This window comes from Nycticebus coucang, chromosome 21 (assembly GCF_027406575.1).
Source record: "Nycticebus coucang isolate mNycCou1 chromosome 21, mNycCou1.pri, whole genome shotgun sequence".
NCBI lineage: Eukaryota > Metazoa > Chordata > Mammalia > Primates > Lorisidae > Nycticebus > Nycticebus coucang.
The window spans coordinates 63,991,198-64,003,202 of NC_069800.1; the positions used below are offsets into that span (position 1 = coordinate 63,991,198).

Sequence of the window (12,005 nt, forward strand, 5' to 3'; positions counted from 1 at the left end):
GCTAGTTCTCTGTCCCAGGACCTTACACAGGGGAGGGCCTCAGTGAATGCTGGCTGGATGTGGGTGAGCAGATGTATGGGTGGATGGGCGGGTGGATGGATGGATAGGTGGGTGGAGGAAAGGTAGATATATGGATGGCTATGTAGATGGACATCTGTATGAGTAGATGGCTGGAAGGTGGGCAGATGGGTGGACGGGATATGGTTGACGGATAGGTAGATATATGGATAGATCAGTAGATGACTGAAGGAATGAGTGGATGGATGGATGGGTGGGTGGACAGGTGGACGGATGATGGATAGGGACATCCATGGATAGTGGATGATGGACTTATGGGAGGATAAACACATGGCTGAAAGGATGAACCAGTGGGTGGAAGGGCAGGCAGCTGGAAGGACAGATGCTTAAAGAGAGAACAGAGACGTGGTCCTGGTGGGGAGAATTACCTCCAAGGTCTCCCCATTTGTGGACATCGGATCCTGATGAAAAGACCACCTGGGGTGCAACTTTGCACGTTTGCCTGTTTTTTTCCCTTGGCCAAGAGGCCATCCCAGAGGTGAGGAGAGGTTATAGTCAGGAGAAGGGTCTATGAACCACACACAATTCTAAGAGGGAACAACCATATCACTAGCCTCCAGCCAGCTTGAATATCCCAACTTGAAGCTTATCTTCTTCCCACCTTTACAGCCTGGGCCTCTTCTGGGCTGGCTGATTGAAAGAGAATGATTACAAAGCTGATTTCGAGGGGTCTAGGGAGTCAGCCACAGAGAGTTTTGGTATTGCTTATGAGCTGTGTGGTTTTGGATAAGTTAATTCCCCTCTCTGATCCTCAGTGTCCAGGTGCAGGTGAAGGAAGGTGGTGCACATGCACGGAAGGCAGGCAGCAGTAAATTGGTGTCAAGTGTCAAGTCACCTTATCTCGCTTTCTGCTTTCCGTTTCACTCTCTTTGTTTTCTTTCTCTTAGACCATCGCTTCTCAATCTGTGGGTCCTGACCGACAGGAACTGTATTAAAGGGAGGAAGGTTGAGACCGCTGTCTTAGACTCTTGGAAGAGATGTTCTGTGCTAGGATTCAATTTTTACAGATCTGTTCTCTTTCTTCTTTCCATATTCTCCATGAGAATGCAGAGAAACAAAACAAGACAAAACAAACTCAGCTCTGATGCCCCTGTGTTGACAGAGGCTTTCTTAGGCCCAGTTTTGGCAGGAGGGATCCTGAGGGAGCAAGGAGGGAGGGCGTCTCTGATCCTGTGTGTTCAGGGAGGGCGGGCGTCTCTGGTCCTGTGTGTGCTGGGGTCAGAGCTGCCACTGTGCAGCAGAGAGCACAGCCTGGTGGAGGGGCTGGCCATGTTGGACGCAGACCTGACTGGGTCAGCCACTCACCAGCTGAGCCATCGTGAGAAAGATTCTTAGCACTGGGTGGTTATTGGGAAAAGTGCAGTAAATATGGAATTGCTTGGCTCATCATAACAACTCGGTGCTCACCAGCTCCCGCTGCTCTGGTGGCCCTTAATGTCCTGCTGTGAGGAACTTGCTGTCTGGGTGGGCAGACCCTGTGCACAGAAACCCTGGAGGACAAGATGGTGAAGAAAGACTTGCCACAGAGCCTGGTTGGATGTGGGCTGACTCAGAGCAAGGCTGTAGAGCCAGACACCCCTGGGGCCAGGCAGTTATCAACAGTCAAGGTGAGGAGAGCAGCTGGCCCCAGCTGGGGCAGAGAGACACTGGGGAGGGGTGCAGCCTGCGGCAACTCCAGCCCCCTGCCCTGACTACAGGGGACGATGCCTACAGCCTGCTGATTGTGATGGTGTGGGAATCTGAGTCTGTGACTCTTAGCCCTTTGGTTTTCAAGAGAATTTTGAAGTCCAGTTTTTCATGCCAATAGGAGAGAAGGTAACTGTGGGGAGAAGATGAGTGTTGTCTCCAGGGGGCTCAAGCACATGTAAACCTTCACATGCACCTCAGAGAAAGATAGCATGACTATACAGACCACGGGTGTGACGCACCGTAGGGAGAACGCGCAGAGACCACGGGTGTGACACACCGTAGGGAGAACGCTCAGAGACCACGGGTGTGACGCGCCATAGGGAGAACGCCAGAGACCATGAATGTGACGCACCGTAGGGAGAACGCCAGAGACCATGAATGTGACGCACCGTAGGGAGAACGCTCAGAGACCACGGGTGTGACGCACCGTAGGGAGAACGCTCAGAGACCACGGGTGTGACGCACCGTAGGGAGAACGCTCAGAGTCCACGGGTGTGACGCAGTGTAGGGAGAACGCTCAGAATCCACGGGTGTGACACACCGTAGGGAGAACGCCAGAGACCATGAATGTGACGCACCGTAGGGAGAACGCTCAGAGACCACGGGTGTGACGCACCATAGGGAGAACGCTCAGAGTCCACCGGTGTGACGCAGTGTAGGGAGAACGCTCAGAGTCCACGAATGTGACGCACCGTAGGGAGAACCCTCAGAGTCCACCGGTGTGACGCAGTGTAGGGAGAACGCTCAGAGACCACGGGTGTGACGCAGTGTAGGGAGAATGCTCAGAGACCACGGGTGTGACGCACCGTAGGGAGAACGCTCAGAGACCACGGGTGTGACGCAGTGTAGGGAGAACGCTCAGAGACCACGGGTGTGACGCACCGTAGGGAGAACGCTCAGAGACCACGGGTGTGACGCAGTGTAGGGAGAACGCTCAGAGACCACGGGTGTGACGCACCGTAGGGAGAACGCTCAGAGTCCACGGGTGTGACGCAGTGTAGGGAGAACGCTCAGAGTCCACGGGTGTGACGCACCGTAGGGAGAACGCTCAGAGTCCACGGGTGTGACGCACCGTAGGGAGAACGCTCAGAGTCCACGGGTGTGACGCACCGTAGGGAGAACGCTCAGAGTCCACGGGTGTGACGCAGTGTAGGGAGAACGCTCAGAGACCACGGGTGTGACGCACCGTAGGGAGAACGCTCAGAGTCCATGGGCGTGACGCAGTGTAGGGAGAACGCTCAGAGACCACGGGCGTGACGCACCGTAGGGAGAATGCTCAGAGACCACGGGCGTGACGCACCGTAGGGAGAACGCTCAGAGACCACGGTTGTGACGCACTTTAGGGAGAACGCTCAGAGACCACGAATGTGACACACTGTAGGGAGAACACTCAGAGACCACGGGTGTTACACACTGTAGGGAGAACACTGACAAATAACTTGTTGCAAAACATTCTTAAATGTGTCTTTGGAAATCAAGCATTTGGCTTGTATGTTGTAAAGGTGGACCAAAAATGGACCAGCTGGACTGGTTTCGTAACCAAGTTCATGGCATTATTGTAGCAGATTTTTCTCTCCCTGTCTCTCTTGGTACCTGTCTATAGAACAGACAGACATACAGAGAGGAGGTAAGACACAGGCCTTGCAGGCATGTGTGTATGTGAGTCATCTTAACCTGCACGCTTCCTGAAGCACAGCCAATAGAATTTGGAGATTATCTATCTACCTACCTATCAGTAGATATTAATAAGGAAGAATCGACTCATGTGGTTTTAGAGGCTGAGAAACCACAGCAGTCAGCAGTCTACAGACCTGGGAGAGCTAATGGTATCATCCCTGCCCGAGTCCAAAGGAGAGATGATGGTACAAATGTCAGTGAGTCTGAAGAGGGACGTCGTCCCAGCTCAGGGACAGGTGGAGAGAGAAATCTCTAGTCTTCCACCTTTTTGTTCTAATTGGTGCCTCTGGGTGGGACAAGGCCCACCCCGCTGTGGGGCGTCTGCTTTGCTTAGTCCATGCAGAGGCGAGTCTCATCCAGAAACCTGGTCACAGATGCCCAGAGTGACGCATCTCACCGAACGTGAGGGCATGCAGAAGCCAGTCAAGCCGACACGCTAAATCGGCCATCACATGTACATCTGCGGATGTGTGTGTGTGAGTGTGTGTGTCCACGCAATAGATAATTACCTTGTCAAGAATGTCTCACGGCCCTGAGGCAGAAATTGTGACCTGGCAGTTTCCAGAGACTCTTTATATACAAATAATTTATGCAGCCGTGATGCCCTGGTCCCCTTTTATTAATTGCTTCTCTGTTAGTCTGTTTAAAGTCAACAAAACCTCATGGCACCCCTGGTTCCTATTGTGGCCTGATGATGTCTGGATGTAGAGGAGACAGAGTGTCAGCAGAGTCTCAGTTTTGGAGCAAAGTGTGAAAATTAAAGACAGGCAGTGACTCAGACACAGAAAAGCTTGCCGCCCGTTTTCTTCCAGCTTGTCTTCTCTAGCTCCCGGGACGTTAGGGGGTGCTGGGTTGGGCTATTCGGATAGTTAATTATTTGCTTGCTTGCCTAATGACCTTTCATTTTTATTTCTCTTAGATTTCTTATTCGAAAGAAAATTACGTTCATTATTGAAAATTACAAGCACACAGAAACTATGAAAGACATAAAAACTATTCACAAACTCCTACTCCAAAGGACAGATAACTCTTAGGGCTACTGTTCCTCCAGCTTCTCATCTCTGTAAAAACGGTTGCGGTATTGGGATCATTTGGTGCACATCATCTACTGAGTTAAGGTGTATTATACACGTATCACACGCATGCTACATGCGTGTCACACACATGCCTTCACCTGTCCCAAGACACTAGAAACCTAAAGCTCCAGAATGTGAATTTGCCAAAACACACTCGCCCATCCCTCTTTGGTTGGAAACTCTCTGGCTTGAGGCTTTTGTTCGTTTACCTCTTTCCTACTCTAACAAATAACTCCGTTTAAACTTCAGGATACACATCTTTTGTGTACATCTCAATTATTTCTTGAGGCTAAATTCCTAGAAGCAGGATCTTGGGGCAGAAGGAATGAAGACTAGAAACTTTCCTCTTGGGGGTGGGACATCATTTTCAGAGATACTTTACCTAACAAATGCACACATTGTAACCTAATTCTCTGTACCCTCAATTTACCTGAAACAATTACAAAAAGTAAAAAGAGGAAAAGCAACTTTCTGTATCTTGTAGCTGTTTGCAGAAGCTACAGCAGGTGCTGGGGTGTCTGGACGCAGACAGTGCTTTCTGGCTGAACCAGGTTGGCTGAAAGGATGCTCTTCTTCCCGGAAAGCTGTGGATCAGAGTGAGAAAACCCCCAGTGTCCATTTGGTGAATGCTCTTCCTCTTCATTCATAGTACTTTTTCCATCTGTGGGCACTAAGTTTACACCTGAGTTCCCTGTTGCTTTAAATGGGCCTCGACTAAGTAGCCTTGGAGCAATTCAACACACACACACACAGAATGATCTGTTTTTATTATTATTTTAATCATCGTGATCTAACATGAGTTTTGCCTTTTGCTAAGTTTTGCCCACTTTTGGAGTACTCTGAACAAAACTGTGCCCTTGTTTCAAGCGGAGAATAGACATTTGCCTCGCTCTTCACAGGATAATTAGACTCTAAAATTAGAAGGCAAACACTGCATGTTAAAATGCATCTAAATGCAATCCCCGTGGGAGAATTAATCCTTCCTGGCAGTGCAGGGGAGTTCTGGCCTACTCCTGGCTCACCAGCGGGGAGCTCAGGGGGGTGAGGAGGGCTCCTGCGTGAGGGGTGTTCAGGACCCACATGACTGCTGCTAACACAACCCTTCACTTTGCTAAAAATACTGGATTCCAAAGGCAAAGGAGGCTGGGGATGGGAAGAAGCCTCTGCTCAGTCTCCCAGGAGTGCAGTTGGGCTCCCCACAAAAGTGGTGCCCAGACAGGTGTCAGATCCTGCGTGGTGGTGTTTTGTGAGGTTGTGCCATGACTGGGAAAGGGCAGAAGCTGCCTCTCCTTGGGCACTGGCAGACCTGGAATGTTCCAGACTAATCCTCATCCCTCTGCCTGGGCTGCCAACACTTGCTGAGCAGCTATTGAGGGTTATGGATGGACAGGGGCATTTCTAGTGGGTGGAAAAGGCTCCTTTATGAAGTCAAAGTTCATCAAATACTCACCCTGTGAGAGCACAGGGCCGAGGACTGCGGGACCCTGTGAGCAAAAAAAGCTTCTGTAGTGGAGCTGCCGCCTGTGGAGCAGGGAGCTGCCAGTCAGCCCATCAGCAGACCAGAGTCCCCAGGGGACTGTGTGTGCCTGGATTTGGGGAAATGTGTGGTGTGTGCTGCATTTAGGTGAGAAATAGTGTTGAATTAACTTCTGTCTGTTGTGCCATATGAGGAAATACACAGTGGCCGGGACGTGTGTCGTTGTTCAGTCCAACCCTGTCCTGTCTCTCTGTAGTCTAACTCTCCCGGGCCTCTCCCCACCCCAATAAACTGTAAACTCCAAAAGGGGGAAGCTGAGTTTGTTTTGCTTCCCGCAGGGTCCAGGCCCCCGCAAGGCTGGCACTTGGCGGCATGCGGAACGTGTGTGTTGAGCGGGTGCATGTACACACCTGGTGGCTGTCCGGGCTGTGGTGTGGCCTGCACACCTGCACGGGCTGCAGGCTGGGGCATGCCTGTCGGGGGTCCAGACCCCCCTCCCAGGAGCCTCTGTCTGCACCAACCTGGCCCTGCCTGCCGCTGTCTGAGCACCCCACACGTCACTTCACGTCACTTACCCTGCCCTGCTGCTACTGATTTCTCACAGTGTTTCCAACACATTTTTTTTTTTCTTTCTTCTTCTTCTTCTTCTTTTTTTTTTCCACTCTCTGGTTCTCCAGGCATGGCGAGTCCCCACAGGCCAGAGCTGGGCTTACCTCCCTGTGCCCAGAGACCAAGTGCTGTGTTCATCTCTAGAATGAACTGAAGTTCTCCTGTGGACTCGGGAGGGAGGGCAGTGAGGGGAAGGCAGTAGGGAAGACGGCTGCCCCGGCTCGCCCCTCAGATCCCCGGCTCGGGCTCCTCGTCACCCGCATGTCAGCCCCAGATGCCCCTTGCCAGCCAGGAGCCTTCATCATCCCGCTCTGTTTTCTCCTGGGCACGCTCATCACCATCTGGGCCTATCCAATTTATGCACAATTAAATGTGATTATATTACATGTGAAATATGAATTTATATAACACTACACATTCACATATGTGTGCATGTTTGTGTGTGTGTGTGCATGTGCGTGTGTACGCACAGATGCCTGTCGACGCCACCAGAATATGTTTTAATGACACAGTCATGTTTTAATGAAAACACGAAGCATATGTTTTATGTCACAGTGTTTTAATGACAGTAGTCTTTCCCAGTACCTAGCACAGCGCCTGGCATATAATGAAAACTTAATAATATTACTTGAATTAATGAATGAAACGATTTCTTTCCTGCTTCCCTTTCCCATATTTTTAATGAGGCTGTTGGGCCCCTGTCGGCTGCCAGCCACATTCATCCCTCGGGCCCACCCCCTGTTCTGCCCAGGCTCCTTTGGTGTCTCTGGGAAGTTCAGGGATCTTAGCACCCTGCCGCTGGCAGTCTGGGAGACCCGTCAGCCATCCAGCCTCTAGCCAGTCCCCGGCCAGCACAGGCAGAATGAGGCTTAAGTCCTCCGAGATGGGCAGTGGGTGTTGTCACAGCCACTGCTCATTAGCGAGCCCTGGGCCCCAGGCACATGTTCCCCCAGAGTTCACTAGTCAACAATGGAGTGTTTTAAAAAGTCAGGTGGTGGGTGGCACCTGTGGCTCAGTGGTCAGGGCGCCTGCCCCCTATACCGAGGGTGGCGGGTTCCCCAGCCAAACTGCAACAACAAAAATAGCCCGGCGTTGTGGCAGGCGCCTACAGTCCCAGCTTCTCAGGAGGCTGAGGCAAGAGAATCACCTAAGCCCAGGAGTTGGTGGTTGCTGTCAGCCATGACGCCACTGCACTCTACCGAGGGCAATAAAGTGAGACTCTGTCTCTAAAAAGAAAAAGTCAGGTGGTCCTGGATATTATGATACACTAAAAGGAAAAAGAAAGACCATAAAACTACGTCATCTTAAAATGACCTGCTTTTAAAATAATAATGAGTAAAATTTCTTTCTCCAGAAATTGTACTGTTGACTTTTTTTGAATCAGCTTTTGTTCTGGCTCAAAGGGAAGCACCTTACCAGGGGGTCTGAGAGTTCTGAGTCACATGTACTCTCTTGCAGGTCCTCCCTGCTCCCATTCTGAGCCCAGCACTGGGGGCCGGGAGTGGACCCCTTGCTCTAGGTGGTTCCAGGTGCCGACCCTGCCACCACAGCAGCTGGGAGGGGAGCATGTGCCTGAGAACAGAACTTGGAGCTGGACTCTGACCAGCCCAGAGTTGATGGTCACAGGGAGGACGCAGCTGTGGCGCACGTGTGCTGAGCCAGGGACAGGAAGAAAGATGGGAGGCTCTGAGAAGATGTCCTTGGTGGAACAGAAACAAGAGAGTCTTGAGGAAGGCAGCCCTGAGAGGGACCAGGTAGGCCCTGTTAGAGAGATTTTTGTCTTTTTTTTTTATTGTTAAATCATAGCTGTGTACATTAGTGCAATCAAGGGGTACAATGTGCTGGTTTCATATACAATCTGAAATATTCTCATCAAACTGTTCAACGTAGCCTTCATGGCATTTCCTTAGTTATTGTATGTAGACATTTTATTCTGCCTTTAGTAAGTTTCGCCTGTACCCATTCTAAGATGCACCATAGGTGTGGCCCCACCCATTACCCTCCCTCCACCCTAACCTCCCCCTCCCTTCCCCTTCCTCAGCCCTTTCCTCATAGTCTTGTGCTATAGTTGGGTTATAGCCTTCATGTGAAAGCTATAAATTAGCCTCATAATAGGGCCGAATACATTGGATAATTTTTCTTCCTGAGATACTTTGCTAAGAAGAATATGTTCCAGCTCCATCCATGTAAACATGAAAGAGGTAAAGTCTCCATCTTTCTTTAAGGCTGCATAATATTCCATGGTATACATGTACCACTATTTGCTAGTCCATTCATGGGTCGATGGGCACTTGGGCTTCTTCCATAACTTAGCATTTATGGGCACTTGGGCTTCTTCTATAACTTAGCAATTATAATTGGGTTGCAATAAACACTCTGGTACAGATGTCTTTGTTACATTGTGATTTCTGGTATTCTGGGTATAAACCTAGTAAAGGAATTATAGGATTGAATGGAAGGTCTATTTTTAGGTCTCTAAGTATTCTCCAAACATCCTTCCAGAAGGAACGTATTAGTGTGCATTCCCACCAGCAGTGTAGAAGTGTGCCCTTTCCTCCACATCCACACCAACATCTCTGGTTTTGGGATTTTGTTATGTGGGTTACTCTTACTGGGGTTAGGTGATATCTCAAAGTAGTTTTAATTTGCATTTCTCTGATGATTAAGGATGATGAGCTTTTTTTCATGTGTTTGTAGATCGTGCGTCTGTCTTCTTTAGAGAAGTTTCTCTTCAAGTCCCTTGCCCACCCTGAGATGGGATCACGTGTTCTTTTCTTGCTAATATGTCTGAGTTCTCTGTGGAGTCTGGTTATTAGACCTTTATCGGAGGTATAACCTGCAAATATTTTCTCCCATTCTGAGGGCTGTCTGCTTGCTTTACTTACTATGTTCTTGGCTGTGCAGAAGCTTTTTAGTTTGATCAGGTCCCAGTAGTGTATTTTTGATACTGCTTCAATTGCCTAGGGAGTCCTCCTCATAAAATATTCACCCAGGCCCGTACCTTCAAGAGTTTTCCCTGCACTCTCTTCAAGTATTTTTATAGTTTCATGTCTTAAGTTTAAATCTTTTATCCAGTGAGAGTCTATCTTAGTTAATGGTGAAAGGTGTGGGTCCAGTTTCAATCTTCTACAGGTTGCCAGCCAGTTCACCCAGCACCATTTGTTAAATAGGGAATCTTTTCCCCCCTGAATGTTTTTAATTGGCTTGTCAAAGATCAAATAACGGTAAATAGCTGGATTCATCTCTTGGTTCTCTATTCTGTTCCAGACATCTACTTCTCTGCTTTTGTGCCAATACCATGCTGTTTTGATCACTATCGATTTATAGTACAGTCTCAGGTCTGGTAGTGTGATTCCTCCTGCTGGGTTTTTATTGCTGAGTAATGTTTTGGCTATTCGAGGTTTTCTCTGATTCCATATAAAATGAAGTATTAGTTTTTCAAGATCTTTAAAATATGACAATGGAGCTTTAATAGGAATTGCATTAAAATTATATATTGCTTTGGGTAGTATAGACATTTTAACAATGTTGATTCTTCCCAGCCCATGAGCCTGGTATGTTTTTCCATTTGTTAACATCTTCAGCTATTTCTTTTCTTAAAGTTTCATAGTTCTCTTTGTAGACATCTTTCACGTCTTTTGTTAGGTATACTCCCAAATATTTCATCTTCTTTGGCACTACTGTGAAAGGAATAGAGTCCTTGACTGTTTTTTCAGCTTGGTTATTGATGGTATATATAAAGGCTACAGATTTATGGGTGTTGATTTTGTAGCCTGAGACATTGCTGTATTCCTTGATCACTTCTAAAAGTTTTGTAGTAGAATCCCTAGTGTTTTCTAGATATATGATCATATCATCTGCGAAGAGTGAAAGTTTGACCTCTTCTGACCCTATGTGGATACCCTTGATCGCCTTTTCTTCCCTAATTGCAATGGCTAAAACTTCCATTACAAGGTTAAAGAGCAATGGAGACAATGGGCAACCTTGCCTGGTTCCTGATCTAAGTGGAAATGATTTCAATTTAACTCCATTCAATACGATATTGGCTGTGGGTTTGCTGTAGAAGGCCTCTATTAGTTTATGAAATGTCCCTTCTATTCCAATTTTCTTAAGTGTTCTGATCATGAAGGGATGCTGGATATTATCAAAAGCTTTTTCTGCATCAATTGAAAGAATCATAGGTTCTTATTTTTTAGTTTGTTTATGTGCTGAATTACATTTATAGATTTACATATATTGAACCAGCCTTGAGAGCCTAGGATAAATCCCACTTGGTCATGGTGTATAATTTTTTTGATGTGTTGTTGGATTCTGTTTGTTAGGATGTTATTGAGTATTTTAGCATCAATATTCATTAGTGATATTGGTCTATAATTTTCTTTTCTTGTTGGGTCTTTCCCTGGTTTGGGGATCAAGGTGATGTTTACTTCGTAGAATGTGTTGGGTAATATTCCTTCTTTTTCTATATTTTGGAAGAGGTTTAGTAGTATAGGTACCAGTTCTTCTTTAAATGCTTAGTAGAATTCTGACGTAAAGCCATCTGGTCCTGGGCTTTTCTTTTTAGGGAGATTTTGTATAGTTGATGCTATTTCAGAACTTGATATAGGCCTGTTCAACATTTCCACTTTGTTCTGGCTGAGTCTTGGTAGGTGGCATACTTCCAGGTACTGGTCGATTTCTTTCAGATTTTCATATTTCTGAGAGTAGAGTTTCTTATAGTATTTGTTAAGGATTTTTTGAATTTCTGAGGGGTCTGTTGTTATTTCATTGTTACCGTTTCTGATTGATGAAATTAGAGATTTTACTCCTTCTTTTCTGGTTAGGTGGGCCAAAGTTTTTCTATTTTATCGATCCTTTCAAAAAACCAACTTTTGGATTTATTGATCTGTTGTATAATTCTTTTGTTTTCAATTTCATTTAGTTCTGCTCTGATTTTGGTTATTTCTTTTCTTCTGCTGGGTTTGGGGTTGGAGTGTTCTTCCTTCTCCAGTTGCTTGAGATGTCCCATTAAATTATTAACTTCCTCTCTTTCCGTTTTCTTGAGGAAGGCTTGCAGTGCTATAAATTTCCCTCTTAGGACTGCCTTTGCAGTATCCCAGAGGTTCTGGTAATTCGTGTCTTGATTGTTGTTTTGTTTCAAAAGTTCAGTGATTTTCTTCTTAATCTCATCTATAACCCATCTATCTTTCAGCATGAGGTTGTTTAGCTTCCATGTTTTTGTATGGGTATGCAGGTTCCTGTTGTTATTGAGTTCAACTTTTATTCCATGATGGTCTGAGAAGATGCAAGGAATAATTTCTATTTTTTAAAATTTGCTGAGGTTAGATTTGTGGCCTAGGATGTGGTCAATTTTGGAGTATGTTCCGTGGGCTGATGAGAAGAATGTGTATTCAGTTTTG

The 12,005-nt window shown here is 47.0% G+C and overlaps 1 protein-coding gene across 4 annotated transcripts in view; it reads left to right on the top strand.

The window, feature by feature from the left end:
* The window catches only part of PHACTR3 (phosphatase and actin regulator 3), a 222,029-nt gene that overhangs the window by 58,474 nt on the left and 151,550 nt on the right, over positions 1–12,005 (top strand). The gene's annotated exons all lie outside the window — the stretch shown is intronic.